The following is an 18,543-nucleotide window of genomic DNA, read 5'->3' on the forward strand; positions in this document are numbered from 1 at the left end:
GATATTATTACAATTAATTTACTAACTGTTATCTTCTAATAACGTTAAGTAATGACTCATGATGATTGAAACCAACTACGTACAGAATCTTAAAAATAATATTAAGTAAATAATTTGTTTGTGTTGTCTTCGACCTGTGACGGGTGCCCTGATTTGATTGTGTTGTGTTGTGTCCTGCAAGTGGTATCGACAGAGGCATGGGGCATGTATAACGCAACACTGACGTACTGGAATACCAACATGAACATATATTGTGACCTGGGATAGGGTAGAAGGCAGGACTCTCCATGGAATTCTGAGGTGGGGATCAAATTATTTAGGTGATGTTTCTAATCTTTGTTATCTGTTGCTTTTTGTGTTGCTGGAAAATCTAAATGAAAGTTTCATGGTGGGTATTACAAAGGAGCCCCCTTTGGATGTCGACCAAGATGCAACTAAAATAACGTTAATTAGGCATCAATAATTTTGTCATAGCAATTCTAATGCAAGATTGTTTTAATATATGTTTTAAGACCTTCAACGGTCGGTTGTGTTGGGATTCCTCACTAATTTCTTTGGGAGATTGGGTCATTTGTGTTGCCATTTATTTTGGTTTTAGTTTATCAATATTTTTAATAATTTTCACTTTTCACATTGAATGTCTTTAGATTGTAGATTGTGGTGGTATATTTTTTGTGATTTTGTTCTATTACCAAATTTATTTCAGAATAATTTTTATTGCTACTAGATTTTTATCTATCTTATAAAACCTCTCTAATTTTAATCAGATTTTGAAATTTATTGTAAATATATATACTTTCAATGAAAAACACATTAACTATTGTACATCTATCTAGAAATTACTCACTGAAAACAACTTGCAAACTCATTGTTTGCAATGTTTTGACCGCATTCAAAATAAATAGCCTCAGTAAATGGGAAAAGTATCTATCTTATGAAATCTCTTTTAATCAGATTTTGAAAGTTATTGTTTATATACATATATACTTTCCATGAAAAATGCATTAACCATTGTAGATTTCTCTACTAATTACCTATTTAGAATGTCCATTGTTTGTAGTGTTTCAGCCTAATACAACATAAGTAACCTTAGATAATGGACAAAGTTAATAAATATGGACATCCAAATCTTTATGGGTTGAAACTCTTTTTGGAATTTGATAAAAAAAATTAAATTTTTCTATAAAGGTAATTTTTCTAATTATATCTAGAGGAATATTCATTTGGAAATGAGACTTTCAGAATTTTTCTTGCAACTAATAATCTAATTTTTTTGTGCTTCATGTTGATGTGTTTTTTTAGGGGAGAGGGGTTATTGTTTGAATTTTTTTAGTAGATCAATTGTTTTAGGTGAGGTTTAGTTTTTACTAGGTCTTTGCTTCAAACCTTGTGGGGAGGGTGAGGACGGGTTGAGGATGGAAGCCATTAGTAAGTAACCCCAACCTAGGTTCAACCTAATTACTAACACAAAAAAATATGTTTGTTTTTTCTTTCTCCGAGCTACCTCCTCATACCCATAAGTAATAATGTTAATACAATGATGTGTTCGTTCTTCAAGCATGCTTAGCTAATCAATATCTTGTTATCAGGTCTTTTGTTGAAACAATATTTGTCATTCTCTTCCAAAGACACCAACAACATTTGACCTATAACATATCATTATATAATGTAAAGATTGTCTCTACTCTGTTTTATGACATATTTTAGTCTAGAATCATTCACTATCATTCTTTACCTAATCCAACTCACAAAAAATCATTCTATGATGTAGAGTTGCTTTACCTCTCTTCTACTCTGCCTCAAATAGATTTTTAATTTAAAATCAACCAACCATTTTTTTGATTTGTTTTAAGTTTAAAATTATATCAAGATTGCTAAAGTAAGGTCCACCTAATAGTCTTTGCTACTAGGGATGTGTATCATTTTTTGAACAAGACTTACAATCATGTATTTTTAATCTTTGACAATTAACTTTAATCTAGAATCATATGCAGGGTTCTAGATCCTTCTACACTACCAGTAGTTTCTAGAATCACATGCAGGATTCTAGATCTTTCTTGGGACTCTATAAATTTGTAATTTCTCTGGCCAGGGATTGCAAGCCAAGGTCCATGCCTATTATGTAATGCAAAGTGATTTATGTTCTCCAGTTATTGTTTTATCTATTCCAGTGTTATTCCGGTGTTTTTGATTGAGTAATCTTGTTGTTTTTCCATTTGCCTGTCTCTGAAATTATTCTTTGCTATTGCCATCTAAGTCTCTGAGTATAAATCCGTTGTGTGTTATGTATCCTCTGAATTAACAGGATGTGTATCATTTTTTGAACAAGACTTACAATCATGTACTTTTAATCTTTGACAATTAACTTTAATATTAATTTGATTGTGAATATGATTACTAAAAATTTTGATATAAAATATACTAGTTGTCTTTAGTATGATTTTTTGAAAACTTTTCAGATTTATTTTTCCGATTTAATTTGTCTAAAATCCAACAGGAATTCATTGAAAGCACAATCTTGATGGGTAAAATCTGCACAATTAAAGTGGCCTAACCAGTTTAAATAACAAAAATCAAGATTTCACCTCAAAATTTTCCGCTGCTGACAAAATCTACAGAAAACTTCAAAAAGTCCCATTGAAGACAACTCTTAAAATATGTATTTTAAAATAATGATAATTAATCAATCATTATTAATTATAAAGGAATAATAAGGTTCAAGGTTCAATAAATCATTTATATGTTATGAACATTTTGCTTTTTCCTTAGGATAAATATGTGATATAATTATATTATTGAAAGATAATTTTTTATTTAAGATTTTATTGGGAATGGGTTAATTTATTTTCAAAACTTGTTTTCTAAAAGCAAAATTTTAACCAAAAAAATATAAAGATCTAAAAATATCAAAAAGAAATAGTGAGGAATCCAAATTTCAACCTAATGGCAAGTAAGAGGGTAATTCTTTTCCTCCACTAACCCGTTGGTCCTTAATTCTATACAGGGGAGATGATGATATTGACGGCCAGCTGGTTTTCATTATCCTGTATTCGGGATCAGCGACCAGTTCGTCGCTATCAAAGAGTCTCATTGAGAGGCAAGATGAAGAGATTCCTTCCAGCTCGGTTCAGGAAATTTTGATCCTGGGATTGCTCTTCGAGAGTATTTATATTGTCAAGTTAGTTATTTTTCTTGCCACTGAACCACGAAATTTTCAGTCCATTGTCTATATTTAACAACTATAGTATGCCCATGATCTGTTGCATGATATGAAGCCTAACTTATATTGTTATTATTTTACCTTTTTAGCCTCTGAAATGCTGAAAGGACAGTATTTTTTTTGTGGTTTCGATTCCAGTGGTTGCTTTCAAATGGGTGTTTGCTTGTTCTGTCATAATTGAACACCCCTTCATTCTAGGTCAGTGGATCAAATCCCATTTAAAGTGAGTTGTGTTGTTTTTCAGTTTTTCTTTTTTAGACATTTTGTGGGCATAAGATTTCCAAGCGCTCAATTTTTACAACCGTGCAAATGCACGTATTCACAGAGCCTCTAGGCTTCCAAGGTTTTGGCCTCAGAATGCAAAGCTTGTTTCAGAATGGAGGAGAAATCTGGATTTGTTCTATCTTTCAAATTTTGGAATATTGAATAGGATTGATCGATTTGGAAACTGCAAAGAACAATATCATTGCAGGAGATGACTTCAGAAGCAGGCAGACAAAGATGAAGTCGGCACTCATGGATTTCCTAGTTGGTGCGTGTCTAAGGTATATGATTTACAGATTCAAATCTCATAAAAGTTCAATTTCTTTCGCCATCGCATTTATGGTTACACCGACTGTACTGAAAATCTTCTCCTCTGATTCCTATTCCTAGTCCTATTCCAGCCAACCTCGATTGTGAGCTACAATCACCTCGGTAACAAGGGCGGGGTGAATCTGTGGGTTCCCCAAAAAAGAGCAATGTCATGGATGACATGGTTGCCAGCAACGCCATTCTTTACGAACCACAGGAACATCCAAACCAGGTTGTCGTCATCAAGGTAAGCATTTGTGCTTTCTCCTTTTTGCATCTTTCTAATAATTTTAAATCCATGGAATATGTGTTTAACAAACCTTAAAACCCTTACTCCTTGTGTTCTTCCTGCAGTATGTGCCTTATGTTGGAGGCAACCAGAGAGCCATGGATGAGTATAAAAACACTCGTAATCCACAATACATGTGAAGATTCATTGCTTGTAGCTCCTCTAATATTGGACTTGGTGTTGCTCTCCGAACTCTGTACCAGGATTTTGCTTTAAAAGGAATGCGAGGTAAGACTAAAACCCCATTTCGACATCATGCAAATTCGTATCACTGCGAATACTGCTTATGAACTATATTTTTGCCATGAATGGATTAACGATGGAGCAATTATAGGGCTCAACGCCTTCCTCAAGCTCTGCCCGACTTCGTCTTTGTCCGGAGGGCCATTCAATCTGCCCGGGAGCAACTACAGAAATGGTCAGAGGAAAGTCCTGGCAAAGCCTAAAGGTCGCAAAATCGGCGTATATGGTAAGCTGGAGTGGGAAGGACATCCTTGCTTAAAATAATCTAACACCTACAAGAAAAAGTTCAATGGTTTCTTTGATGTCTTCATTTTAGTTACAGTTTCTTGGAGCTTTGAGATTGAACAGTTGCAGGATTCCATTACTAAGGCACTGGAAGGGATTTCTACGGTTGAGATGAGAAAATTAAATTGATTGCTGCTTTGGACAGAGATAGATTTGTTCTGATACTAGAAATCATGTCAAATGAAATAGATTTTAATGATGTGGGAGTCAATATCCCCAACATGTCAAATGAAATAAATTTTAATGATGTCGGCGTTAATAATGGGGATGATAATGGAAGGAAACCCTTAATTTCCAGTGGCACCAGAGAAGTTGTTGAAAAAATGTGGCAAAAGATTCCCTGGAAAGAAAACCCTTGTCCTTAGAGGAAGGATGGGAATTATTTAGAAGAAGAGCTTTTGCAAATGTAGTTGTTCTAGAGATTAATATAGAGACTATAGCCAGAAAATTGCCTTGGTCTACAAAACGTCTTACCTTTGGCAATAAATGTAGTTGCTACAACAATGAGTTCTTAGAAGACTCAGAATGATTGGGAAAGAGCTTTGAAGTTTATGGAAAGCACCGATACTTCCTTCCAAAGGAGCCAGATGAACATTGACACAGAGCTTTATCAACCTTTAAGATGGAGTTTTAATAATCTGTCTGATCCCCACCCAGAGAAATGTTTTCTAAATTGTGTAGAATTTATTGGAGATAAATAAATTCTTGTGGAGACGTTGGTGCAAATGTGGGACACTGAAGAGTTGCTCAACGGGGCAGGGATGCCTTATTTGGTGGATGCAGGGCGACATCGCATAAAAGAACTGGTAAGCAGGTGCCTGCTGGAGTGTGTGGAATATATTGTTGATGATGACTATCATACTGTGGAGTATTTAAAGATTCATGAAGCTCTCTGTGACATGGCAATTTACATAGGCAGCCAGCAGAGATGCCTTTTTTAGCAGGACAAAAGTTGCAGAACTTGCAGAACTTTCCCGGTGAAAGAGATACAAGGGATTGCAGCCGGATATCAGTTTGCCATAGTGCTATTAAGTATCTTCCAACTTATTTCAAGTGTTCAAAGTTTGAGAGTTTGGTATTGGCCTCTAATACTAATGTGGAAGAGATTTCAAAAGGATTTTTCTCCAACATCAAGTCTCTGAAGGTTTTGGATTTATCATGCACATCCATAGGAACATAGCCAGTCACAGTGCAACAAATTCAGCAGCTTAAGTTTCTTAACTCGGCCCGGTGCATCAAACTTGTTGATTTGTGTGAGATTCTTTGCACTCTATCTAGCCTTCAAATTTTGAATCTTAGTTCTTGTTTCGCATAGGGTTCATTTCCCAGTGAAATGGGAAAGCCCAAGAATCTAAAACAACTCAAATTGGATGCATGCTAGAGTCTAGATGAGCGTCCAAGAAATATTTCTCAACTCACTTCATTAAACACTCTCATCTGGTCATTAATGGAGTCTATTTGTGCAATGAGTGTGGAGGATCTTTCAAAGCTCTCCAATCGTACCTAGTTGACCAGAAAAGTGGTAAAATCAGAAAATAAAGTGGATACAGAGGTCACTTGGTTGGAGATAAGAAATTCAATATTAGAATATGATGCAGATGCAGATAGAGGCACCTGAGCATGTTATTCTTCAAATGATTGGAAATATGAAAAAGTTGCAGAATTTTCATTTGATTAATTAGCAGGGGAAACTCTACCCAAAAGTATTTGTGAATTCCGAAATATGAAGATATTTCTTTTACACTCGTTATCAATGGGAGGCGACTAGATTATTGTCATAACTTGTTACCACCTGTTAGATTAGTCTCAAGGTGGTCGAGGCATAATGGAAAAAGTTACCTGAGAGAAATTAAGGTGGACAAGGCGTAATGGAAAAAGTAATTAATTGTACATAATCACTCAAATCTATAATCATCGTCGCTTCACCAAATTTGGGCTTTAAGTCCAAATTTAAAGTGATTCCTGAAGTGGCATGGATGTGCCGCGTCACATTACATCCAGAGTTCTTCATCCCCGCTTTGTCAAGCAACGACCTCTCGTTGTATTTACAGCACCCATATTGTTGGGACTTGGGATCGAAGTCCATGGCGTTGTAGGTGGCCTGGACGAAATCGCCATATTTGACAATCTCTCGTCTCAAATTCTCATCCAAGGGATCCAGCAGGCCTTCCCAGTTGTTACATCCTTGATACTCCCGCCATTTCTCCCCCAGCTTTTGCTTGGCGATTTGATGGAATCATTCAAGATTCTATCCTGGGCAATCAGCTTTTCAATCGGGCTGCATATCGATCTGACCTCCGGAGTCTCTTTGGATGAATATCCCCATAATTTAGCTAAGTTATTCAGAGTTTTCTTCAATGGCTCGATTCCATCACTGCTCTTATAATCTGTGGCCGCGACAACGCTGAGTCGGAGTGGCTCGGGCTTCGTCTGTGCACTAATGTCGAGGGACTCGTTGCCATTGGGAAAGGCGGAAAATCTAGAGAGACCAGCTCGGCGACAGTATAATTGATTAGTAAAACCCTAATCGCCGACGTTGGGGTTTTAAACAACACAGCAGGATGCATACAGAGCCCATCAACCGGTAACAACTTAAAAATTTTCGGCCGACTGCGCTGGGAAATATTTCAGCTCCAATACAATGTGTTATATGCCCGAGAATGCAAACACCATAAATCTAAATTATGGAATAAGTCAATGAGATGGAGGAGGCATTTTGATTTTGGGCGGTCATAGATATTGAATTTCATGAATCATCGGTGGTTCTCTGTTATAACTTTCATATGAAGACTCGTTCTTCCTCCGTGTTTTCGAAATACGCTTCAAATCCTACAGAGTTAAATGACCCTTTCATCATTTTCATTTTATTTTTCCTCGGTCATATCCATCATACTGAACTTGCTATAAACCAGATGGAAAGAATGTGTTAGAAAAATTGAATTTACGCTGAGAGGCGGAGGGGAAAGTTGTTTCGTGAAATTTCACGCAGCTATAGAGAGGCCTAAAAACACAAAATTCACTCACGGCAAAAAAAAACAGAGTCACAGAGTAAGCTTGGAGCAACACAATAAAAACTTAGGATTAAATTCTAATTCATAAAAATACATTCATATGAAACTGCCGCTCATTTACCAAGTAAAACAAAGGTTTACAGTGATTTACACTTCACCAAGGGTTGCGGTATAACACACAGTAAAACAAGTCAATGTTGTTTTCACGTGCCCACCAAAATTTGCTCCACAATTTTCTCCTCACAGACTCTAGCTGTCTAACTTACCCAACCTCTCTTGCTCTCTCTCTCTTACAAAATGACTTTTACATTAATATTTATCTCAATATACAATTTGTCATTAATACATGACAGAGCAAAATAGTTAATACGATGTGTGGATAGTGATCGTGCAGCTGTTTGTGGAGTATGGGCAATAGTCGCGCAGTAAATGCTTGCCTGTATTTACCAAACTACATTGAAAGCCTTAACTTCGGTGATGTGCTGCAGAATGGTTCGCGCAGTACTTTTGTTCTGGCTTTAGTCCTTCCATTTTCAAATAGAGACGCAACCTGCAAAAATACTTCTGACAAGTATGGCTGCTCTCAGGGTATTTATTGCAGTGGTTGGGATTAATATTTCCAACACTCCCCCTTAATCACAATTGTCGCAATTGAGAATTCCCAAACAATTTTTGAGATAAACAAAACTTTCATGTGCCAATGGCTTTGTGAAGATATCAGCAAATTGTTCCTGTGACCTGCAATACTGCAACACAGTTTCATCATTGTTAATCAACTCTCTAATAAAATGTTATTTAGCATCAATATGCTTGGTCCTCTTGTGAAAGACAAAATTCTTTGACAATGCAATTGCTTAAGTGTTGTTGGAGAAAATAGTTGTTGTTCCTACTTGGTCATGACGAAGGTCCCTCAACATCCTTCTTATCCAAACTGCCTGACATGCTGCTACTGTTGCTGCGACATATTCAGCTTCTGTTGTTGATAGTGACACTATTGGCTGCTTCTTGGAGGCCCATGAAATGGCTCCGGAACCCAAATGAAAAACATATCCTGACGTGCTATTTCTGTCATCAACGCTTCCTACCCAATCACTATAATGTAACCAACCAGTCTGAAATCACTTGTTGTGTACAAAACGCCACACTGTTTTTTCCCATTGACATACCTTCGACTCTTTTTCGCTGCTTGCCAATGTGTCTCCTTGGATATCTCCATAAACCTCGACACCAAACTTACTACATACATTATATCTGGCCTAGTGGCAGTCAAATACATCAATTTGCCTATCATGTTTTTGTATAATGTCAAATTGACATTGTTGTTGCAATCTTCTTTGCTCATCTTCAACCCCATCACAGTTGGAGTTGGTGCGGGCTTGTTGTTCAGCATTTTAAACCTTTTCAAAATGTCTGCCACATACTTCGCTTGAGAGATAAAAATGCCATTTTCTGTTTGCTTCACTTCTATGCCCAAAAAATATCTTAACAACCCAAGTCAGTGATTTCAAATTCATTCTTCATGACTTCTTTGAAATCAGCGATGAGGAAATCATCACTGCCTGTAAAAATTAAATCATCTACATATAAGACAACAATGATAATCTTACCATCGTTCTCTTTGATGTAGAGAGTGGGTTCACCATCACATTTGTCAAAACCATTAGCCAACAAGTAGGCATCTATCCTGCTATACCATGCGCGTGGTGCTTGCTTCAACCCATAAAAAACTTTCTTCAACCGATACACTGTCTTTTTTACCTTCAACCTCATAACCAGGCGGTTACGCAACATACATTTCCTCTTTCAGTACTCCATTCAAGAACGCTGATTTTACGTCCATTTGATACACTTTCCATTTATGTTGTGCAACAATCGCCACAACTACGCGCATTGTCTCCATCCTCACGACTGGCGCAAACGTCTCCATGTAATCTCTTCCATCCTTCTGTTTGTACCCTTTGACAACTATCCTTGCTTTGTGCCTTTCACTCTTTCCCTTAATGTTGTTTTTGGTCTTATAGACCCACTTCACTCTAATGGCATGGTTTCCTTTCGGAAGGTTCACTAACTCTCATGTGTCATTCATTTCTATTGCTTCTATTTCTTCCTCCATTGCCGCAACCCATTTTTCTTCTTTGATTGCATCCTCAAAATGGATTGGATCATCTACATGACAAAACAAGGCAAATAAGGAATTCAGACCAGTGCTACTATCAACTTCATCTTGCTCATAAATTTCATTTAAATTTATGAATTTTGGTCTTCTTGTGCTTGTTGAAGATGGGCTTGACATGTCACTTGGTGTTGTGCTTTGCAGCGTGCTTGGAGAAACACTTTCTTCGCTGTGTGACACTGATCTATTATTTGTTGATGGTGTTGCTTGCTCCTTGCTTTGTTGCGCTTGAATAGGAGTAGAGGGAGTCACTATTGAGGAATTACTTGTTGTTGTTAATTCCTCTTTTTTCTCATATGGTATACATGCTTTGACATTCACTGCCTTTTCTAAACTTCCATCCCATGCTTCCTCTTCTATAAACTGCACATCTCTGCTGAATGGATTGGAGAGTTTGTATGCCTTGGATTCATCACTGTATCCAACAAATATACATTTCTCCCCCTTGTTGTTCAACTTCTTCGTCAACTCATCCGGAACATGTGCATACACCACACATCCAAAAACTCTCATGTGAGTGACACTATGCTTTTTTCCACTCCATGCCTCTTCAGGAACTATGTTCTAGACACTTTTGGTTGGACATCTATTCAAGATATATGCTGCACAAGCGACAACTTCAGCCCAATAATCATTTGGAAAATGCTTTGCCTTCATCATACTCCTTGCCATTTCCATAATGGTCCTATTCTTCCTTTCTGCCACACCATTTTGCTGAGGTGTATACCTTGTTGTAAATTGCTTGTGAATTCCATGCTCCCTGCAAAATCGAAGGAAGTCATTTGAGATGTATTCTCCACCTTTGTCAGTCCTGAGGACTTTGATGTAGTGTCCACTTTGCTTCTCAACAAGAGATTTGTATTGGCGAAAACACTCAAACACTTCACTTTTCTGTTTTAAGAAATAGACCCATGTCTTCCTTGTGTAGTCATCTATGAAGGTCAATAAATAGTGGTTGCCACCAATTGATGGTGTCTGCATTGGTCCACATAAATATGAGTGGACAATATCCAAAGGTGCCTTTTCCCTTACTGACTTTTCTGCTGGAAATGTCTCTCTATGTTGCTTGCCCAAGATACATCATTCACATAGGCTATCTAGTTTTTCTATGAGTGGTAGTCCTTTCACCATGTCTTTCCTATGCAGCGAATTCAAACCTCCAAAGTTGAGATGTCCAAATCTCAAATGCCATAACCAATTTTCATCTTTGACCTCTGCTTGAAAGTTTACTTGTATGAAAGCGACATCTTTTCTTGCATCCTCTTGTGAGTTCATTGAGAGTTGTGCTTGTGCACCTTCTTTCTGCAAATCTGATCTTATTTTTAGGGGAAACATTCTATTGTTTGTCATCTGAACCTTTGCAATCAACTGTCTGCTTGGAGGTCTATCCAAAATTGTGCACACATCATTTTTGAAAAAGACATTGTAGCCCTTTTGTATGAGTTGTCCAATGCTCATGAGGTTATGCTTCAGACTGGGGACAAAGTAAACATCTGAGATGTACTTCTTCTCCCCCTTCTTTGTTAGGATATTAACCCTTCATTTGCCCATGGCAGAGACTTTGTTATCAGTCCCTAATGTCACTTCAAATTTCACACTTTCATCTAGATTGGAAAACATTTCTATGTTTCCTGACATGTGATTGCTACACACTGAATCTAGATACCATATATCACTTTGTTTTTCTTGTGCGACATTACAAGCTAAAAACATGTTATCATGGTTTTGACTTTCTTTTTTGAAATTTACACTTGGGTTGTTACTAATGTCATATTGCTTCTTTCTACATTCATTTGCATAATGACCATACTTCTTACAGTAATGACATTGAACTTGAGATTTATCATACGTCTGACCTTGCGTTTGATTTTCACTTGGGCCTTGACTTGGATTTTGATTGTTGCCTCTTCTATTTGAGCTTGAAGAGCTGCTTCTTCCTTTTCCTCTAGCATATGATCTTCCTCTGCCTCGACCTTGACCAAATGATACTTGTGTCTTGAAGGCATGCTCCAATGAAGAGCTTGTTGCTCTATTCATTCTATGTTCATGAGAAATCAGTGATGCATTAAGCTCATCCACTGAGAACTGTGAGAGATCCTTGGTCTCTTCTATGGCCACAACAACGGCATCAAACCTTACTCGCAAACTTCTCAAAACTTTCTCAACTATTCTTCTTTCCTCAAGTGTCTCACCATGAGACTTGATTTGAGTAACCAACCCACTTACATGTGTAAAAAACGAGTCTACATTCTCAGATTCTTTCATACAAAGTGTTTCAAAATCTCTTCTCAACATTTGCAGCTTTGTTGTCTTGAATTTTTCCATGCCTTGGTAGGCTGTCTAGAGGGTGTCCCATTCTTGTTTGGACTTCGTCGCTGTTGGAACCCTTGGGAAAATACTTTCATGAACTGCTTCGAAAATATAAAACAGAAATTTTGAATCCTTCTTTCTGTTGTCCTTTAACAAATCTCTTTTTGCTTGAGATAAGGCATTGTATGTTACTGCATCTGTTGGTCCTTGAAAACCATTCTCTACCAAATCCCAAATGTCTTGAGAAGAAAATAGGGCCTTCATTGTAATAGCCCATTAATCATAATTTTTTCCATGAAACTGGGGTATTTGAGGATTAGTCAAGCTTGTGCTTGATGTTGCCATTTCTGAGTGTAAGAAAAAAAACTTTCTACATGCGTAAATATACTAAAAACAATCTGTCCTCAAAATAGTAAAAACACTTGTTTTTACATTAACAGAGTTTAACCCGCTCCCATACCATGTTAGAAAATTTGAATTTATGCGGAGAGGTAGAGGGGGAATTTGTTTGGCGAAGCTTTGATTTCGGGTAGCTATCAGAAGCTTAAAAACACAGAATTCACTCACGGCAAAAAAACAGAGTAAAACAGAGTAAGCTTGGTGCAACGCAATAAAAACTTAGGATTAAATTCTAATTCATGAAAATACAGACTTTATCTGTCTAACTTACCCGACCTCTCTTGCTCTCTCTCTTACAAAATGACTCTTATATTATATTTATCTCAACATACAATTTTCCATTAATACATGACAGGGCAAAGTAATTAATGCATTATTGTTGTTGATTGTGGACAGTAATCGCGTAGGTGTTTGTGGAGTATGGGCAATAGTTGTGGAGTAAATGCTTGCCCGTATTTGCCAAACTATATTGAAAGACTTAACTTCGGTGATGTGCTGTGGAATGGTTCGCGCGATACTTCTGTTTTGGCTTTAGTCCTTTCATGTTCAAACATTGACGCGAAAATACCTCTGACTGCTCTCAGGGTATTTATTGAGATGGTTGGGATTAATATTTCCAACAGAATGCAAGGTAAATTGAACTCATGTCTCTTTATTCCTATACATTATAGGCACAAATATGAAACTTGACTGCTCTCAGGGTATTTATTGAGATGGTTGGGATTAATATTTCCAACAGAATGCAAGGTAAATTGAACTCATGTCTCTTTACTCCTATACATTATAGGCACAAATATGAAACTTTCCATCTTGTGGTTCCCAGTTCCCACGCTAAAATTAGTTTGTACTTTTCTAATATTTAGAAGTTTGGAATCTCCTCCTTCCATATTATATGAACTCTCTTGATGGTTCATCTGCACTCCATCAACATGAACTTTCTTGATTGTTCATATGGACTATCATTCTACAATAAAGGGCACAATTAATATAACTACTATATTTTTGTGTGATTTTCCTGGCATTCTTGTATGGGCTTTAGCTCAGAGTCTCCACAGCTACAAGCCCTGAGAGTTTCAATTTGATTGTTCATATGGACTATCATTCTACAATAAAGGGCACAATTAATATAACTATTATATTTTTATGTGTGATTTTCCTGGCATTCTTGTATGGGCTTTAGCTCAGAGTCTCCACAGCTACAAGCCCTAAGACTTTCAATTCGGCTCTAGCAAATAACTTATTTGATGTAATAAGTGGAAAAAATGAGAGAAAAAAATTGAATATAAGAAGGGTTTGTTCTTACATTGAATGGTAATTTAGCAATATTCTTCTTCCCACATAGTCGTTCCGTGGGAGTACACATTCGGTCCAACATAAAAAGAGATCTCCTCCTGGAATAAACCGCTGCAACGCAAGTCCAATTTCAATTTCTGAGCAATTTAAACGCCGTCCCTGTAAATGCCATATTGGGACAATTTTATCCATATCGTGGTTGGGGGTTAAATCTGGCGACGAGATCAAGTTAGAGATCGTAACAAAATGACTGTAAATCAAAACCAGGAATTTGAAACCCACATTGAATGCACAATTAAGAAAGAACAATAAAACCCTGTAAGATTTCCATCGTTCAACTCTCCAAATTAGGGTAAACTAATTTAATCTCAACCCTATCAGAGTCTGGGAGGGGTTGAAAAAACACCTCATTTGGCAATTGCAACAGATCCTATAATAAGAGGCAGCAGCCCAGCCAGAGGGAGGTGCTTCTTCAACCTCTCCCAGATTCCGGTTTGTAGTCGTTTGTAGAGATAGATCGATCAGATCAAGAAGCAACAATAATGATACCTTTAGCACATAGGTATATAGTAAGGTAGAGGAAACAAGCAACCAAAAACAGGGCAACGGCCAGAGTTGGTGGATGTTATAAAGGTAAAGCTAAATCCATGGCAGAGTCGCAGAGGCTCCATCTAGGGTTACTTAGTTTCTAGATTTTGATGTTTATAAAAGTGCGATGTATATATAAGAAAAAATGTGAAACATGTCATTTTTTTAATTGATGTGTGAAACACGTAATTCTTCTTTAGCTCTGCTACAGCGTCATTAAAATCCCATAGACCAAACTTTGTTCCAAACTTTTCTTTGGGCATGGATTCAAGGAGGTATACCATTGTACTTAAAAAGTGAAGATGGCATGAAGTTGCGTGTCCATTAACCTTTATTCATATGCCATCATATTTTCGGATAAGATATGATATCATGTACCCTATGTGTGGGGAGGTATTCATTGAATGAGAACTTATTTCTCTTTGTGATACTCCTGGATATACTTGGTATTCATTGAATGAGAACTTATTTCTCTTTGTGGTACTCCTGGATATACTTGGTATTCATTGAATGAGAACTTATTTCTCTTGGTGGTACTCCTGGATATACTTACTATATACACCAGTGGAGCATGTGTGTCATATCCCAACTGGTAGGTCTCATTTAACTTCTTTCAACTTATACATCTAACCATGTTTATCACAATGTGTAATTCACTACATAGGTTTAAGGTGTAATATTATAATGTTGAGCTTTTCAAAGATTAATTTGAAATTAATTCGTTTGTTGTACATAATTTGGATAGGGCCATTCTCAATGAATATTTTTTTTAATTATAGTTCGCTTTTCTATTTGGAGTAGTCTAATGAGGTAGAAGAATTTTCTGGATGATTAAAAGTGGTCGGAATCCGAGCAAAAAAATTTCAAAAAATCTTGTAGAGGTCGTGTTTGAATCATGTTTTTGATGGTGGAAATGGATTCAGTGCCATCAAATATGTCTAAGACACCTAAAATTTTGAAGTTTAACAACTATAACTTGGATTTAGAAAAATCTTTGCCAGGTTTTCTCTAAATACTACCGGAAATTCTATAACTTTATGGGCAACTGCTCCACCTCGTTAGACTATGCGTTTCTATTTGACCTTTACAATTTAGATTAAAAATATCATTTTCTTTTTAAAATGGGAATTTAAATTTTAGTTTTAAATTTTGTAACAAATCGATTATAATTGATAACTAAACATTAATTCATAATTTTCATAAACAATTTATATCATTATTATTATTATTATTATTATTATTTACTTTAAAAAAAATCATATATTTATATTTAGGCCAATAGACTCTTTTTTTTTTAATCAGTTTACTTGGCATTTTCGTTTACTTATTCTATGGGCCAATAGCTTCATAGTCTACAAGTGTGACAGAGCCAAGTCAAACTTCATACTCTTAGCGAGTTTTATAATATTCAAAGTCAATGTCGACAATGTTGAAGATAATGGAGAATATCCTAGAATAGGTAGAGTTGGTTCACGTAACCTTAGGATAGGAATTAGTTTCTATTTCTTAGGATGCTGTTCTAACTTCCCTAAAACCATGTATTCTATTTAATGTGTAATGTTGATGAACAATGTAGAGTGTTTTGCAGAGCCAGACTCTCCTGGTTCAGACTCTCTTTCGTAGAGCTGACCAGTGGGTTTTATTTTCATTAATACAAACATTGCCATTTTTATCATGGTATCAGAGCGTCAGGGCTGAGGAACCTGTATGCTGGCTGGTGGGTGGTTCTTTGAACCGAAATCGTCACAGGTTTTGAGTGGATAGCCGTGACGATACACCACTACACTTCTCCAAAATTTCATTTTTTCGATCGTCGCATTTTTCCAGTGTACAGTTGCGACTAGTCTCTGAAAATTGGTGTATTTCTGCAACGGTCTCGGATATTGGGCGTATATCTGTGACTAGTCTCGGAAAATTGGTGTTTATCTGCGACTACACTACAACAAAACCAGCGATTAGCGTCCCTTTTTACTTCTTTTTTTGCATCTAGAGCCCATTTTTGGTGCTATTTGCATCCATTTATCAAATATGGTGCAAAACTTGACACAAAATTTGCATCAAGTTTTGCACCAAATCTTACACCAAGTTTAGCACCAGGTATTGCAATAGGTTTTGCACCACGTTTTGCACCAAATTTTATGCCAAGTTTTATGTCATCCTTTGCTCCAGGTTTTGTTCCAGGTTTTGCATCAATTTTGGCATCTATTTTTGTTTGACATACTTTTGCATCCTCATTTGCATCCACTTTTTGCACCTACACTTGCATCAACTTTTGCATCGACTTTTGCATCCTTTTTTAAATCATTTTTTGCATCCATTTTTTCATCCATTTGTGCATCACTTTTGCACCACGTTTTACATCGAGTTTTGTGTCTAGTTTTGCATATAATTTTGCATCTACTTTTGTTGCATCCACTTTTCCATCTTGTTTGGCATCCATATTTACATCCTCTTTTTCATCTGTTATTGTATCCATTATTGCATCTAATATTTTTGTGCCACAATTGGCGCCTAGTTTGGCACCTCCTTTTGCACCCACTTTTGATTATAATTTTGCATCCACGTTTGCATCCTCATTTGCATCTAGGTTTTCATCAACTACTACGTCTATTTTTGCATCCCTTTTTGTATCCAATTTTGGACCAGGATTTGCATCGGGTTTTGTGTCTCGTTTTGCATCTACTTTTGCATCGACTTCTATTGCATCCACTTTTGTATACAATTTTGCATCCACTGTTACACCCATTTTAAATTTCACTTTTTGCATCCCTTTTTACATCTTCATTTGCATCATACTTTGATTCTTTTTTTTCATCTATCATTACATCCACTTTTGTTATGCCATAATTTGCACCATGTTTTGCACTCACTATTGTATCCACTTTTGCTTCCAATTTTGCATCCATGTTCGCATCCTCTTTTTCATCAAATATTGCATCAATTTTTGCATCCACTTTTCTGTCAGGTTTATGCATTGGGTTTTGCATCTCATTTTGTATCTACTTTTGCATCTACTTCCATTGTATCCATTTTTTTCATCCAATTTTGTTTTGCCTGTTGCATCAATGTTTGCTTCCACTTTTACGTCCATTTTTGCATCTTATTTTGCATCTTATTTTGCATATTTTTTGTCTATTGTTACATCCACTTTTGTTGCACCATATCTTGCGCCTACCATTGCAACCACATTTGCTTCCACGTTTGCATCCACATTTGCATCCTCTTTTGTGTTCAAGTTTGCATCAGATATTGTGTATGTTTTTGCATCCCCTATTGTATCCACTTTTGTTTCATCCATTTTTGCATCTACTTTTGTGTCCGTTGTTGCATCCAAATTTGTTTCACCACAGTTTGTGCCAAGTTTTACACCTACCATTGGACCCATGTTTACTTCCACTTTTGCCTTCATGTTTGCATCCAAGTTTGCATTGACAACTGCATCTACTTTTGCATCCACTTTTGTGTTAGGTTTTTCATGTTGTTGTGCATCTACTTATGTTGTATCCACTTTTCATCCAATTTTACTTCTATTGTTGCCCCCATTTCTATGTTCGCTTTTGCATCCCTTTTCCAACACTCATCATATTTTCTGCATTGATGATATTCCTTATGGCATTGACAATTATGAACAATTGATGACAATGTCAATAATATTGACAATGATGAAAATGAAGATGATGGCGATGACATGAATTGTGATTATGATGATAAAGACGATAGTGGTTACAATGACATTAATGATGATGCTGGCAATGATTATGATGATGACGACGCTAATGACCTTGGTGAATCTTCCCAATTTTAGATGTTGTCATTGTCATAATCATAAGCATTATCTTTGGTGTCATCATCATCATTTTCATCTAGGTCATCATCAAAAACAATAATGGCATGAATGATGATGATGATTACAACAATGTTGATAGAAATTACATTAATGATGATGATGGGGATGATAAAAATGACAATGACGATGATAATGGTGGTGATGATGATGATCATCGATCATCTCTCAAAAATAGAGTTGTTATTTCTCTTACATATATCAATGTGTCCTAAACAACCCTTTTCTAGCACTGATCACATTTTTTGGGTTGATGATATTTCTTACAACGTCTATAATTATAAACAATTGCAAACAATGTCCATAATGATGATG

At 36.4% G+C, this 18,543-nt stretch overlaps 1 long non-coding RNA gene across 7 annotated transcripts in view; it reads right to left on the reverse strand.

Annotated features, from left to right (window-relative positions):
• Positions 1 to 14,490, reverse strand: part of LOC149184192 (uncharacterized) — a 110,839-nt gene extending 96,349 nt beyond the window's left edge. For 5 of the 7 annotated variants that reach the window (XR_016257244.1, XR_016257242.1, XR_016257245.1 and 2 more), the window contains exons 1-2: positions 14,203 to 14,490; positions 13,807 to 14,008 (exon numbers count right to left, since the gene is read on the reverse strand). This is a non-coding gene — a long non-coding RNA (uncharacterized LOC149184192). Of the gene's footprint in view, positions 1 to 10,425; positions 13,468 to 13,505; positions 13,709 to 13,806; positions 14,009 to 14,202 lie in introns of those variants that run through there. The other 2 variants (XR_016257248.1, XR_016257247.1) reach the window with 2 other exon arrangements.
• Positions 14,491 to 18,543: the final 4,053 nt, after the last annotated feature.

This window comes from Pinus tabuliformis, chromosome 3_2 (assembly GCF_031772625.1).
Source record: "Pinus tabuliformis cultivar Carrire ecotype Pingquan chromosome 3_2, CPIR1, whole genome shotgun sequence".
In the NCBI taxonomy this organism is placed as follows: Eukaryota; Viridiplantae; Streptophyta; class Pinopsida; order Pinales; family Pinaceae; genus Pinus; species Pinus tabuliformis.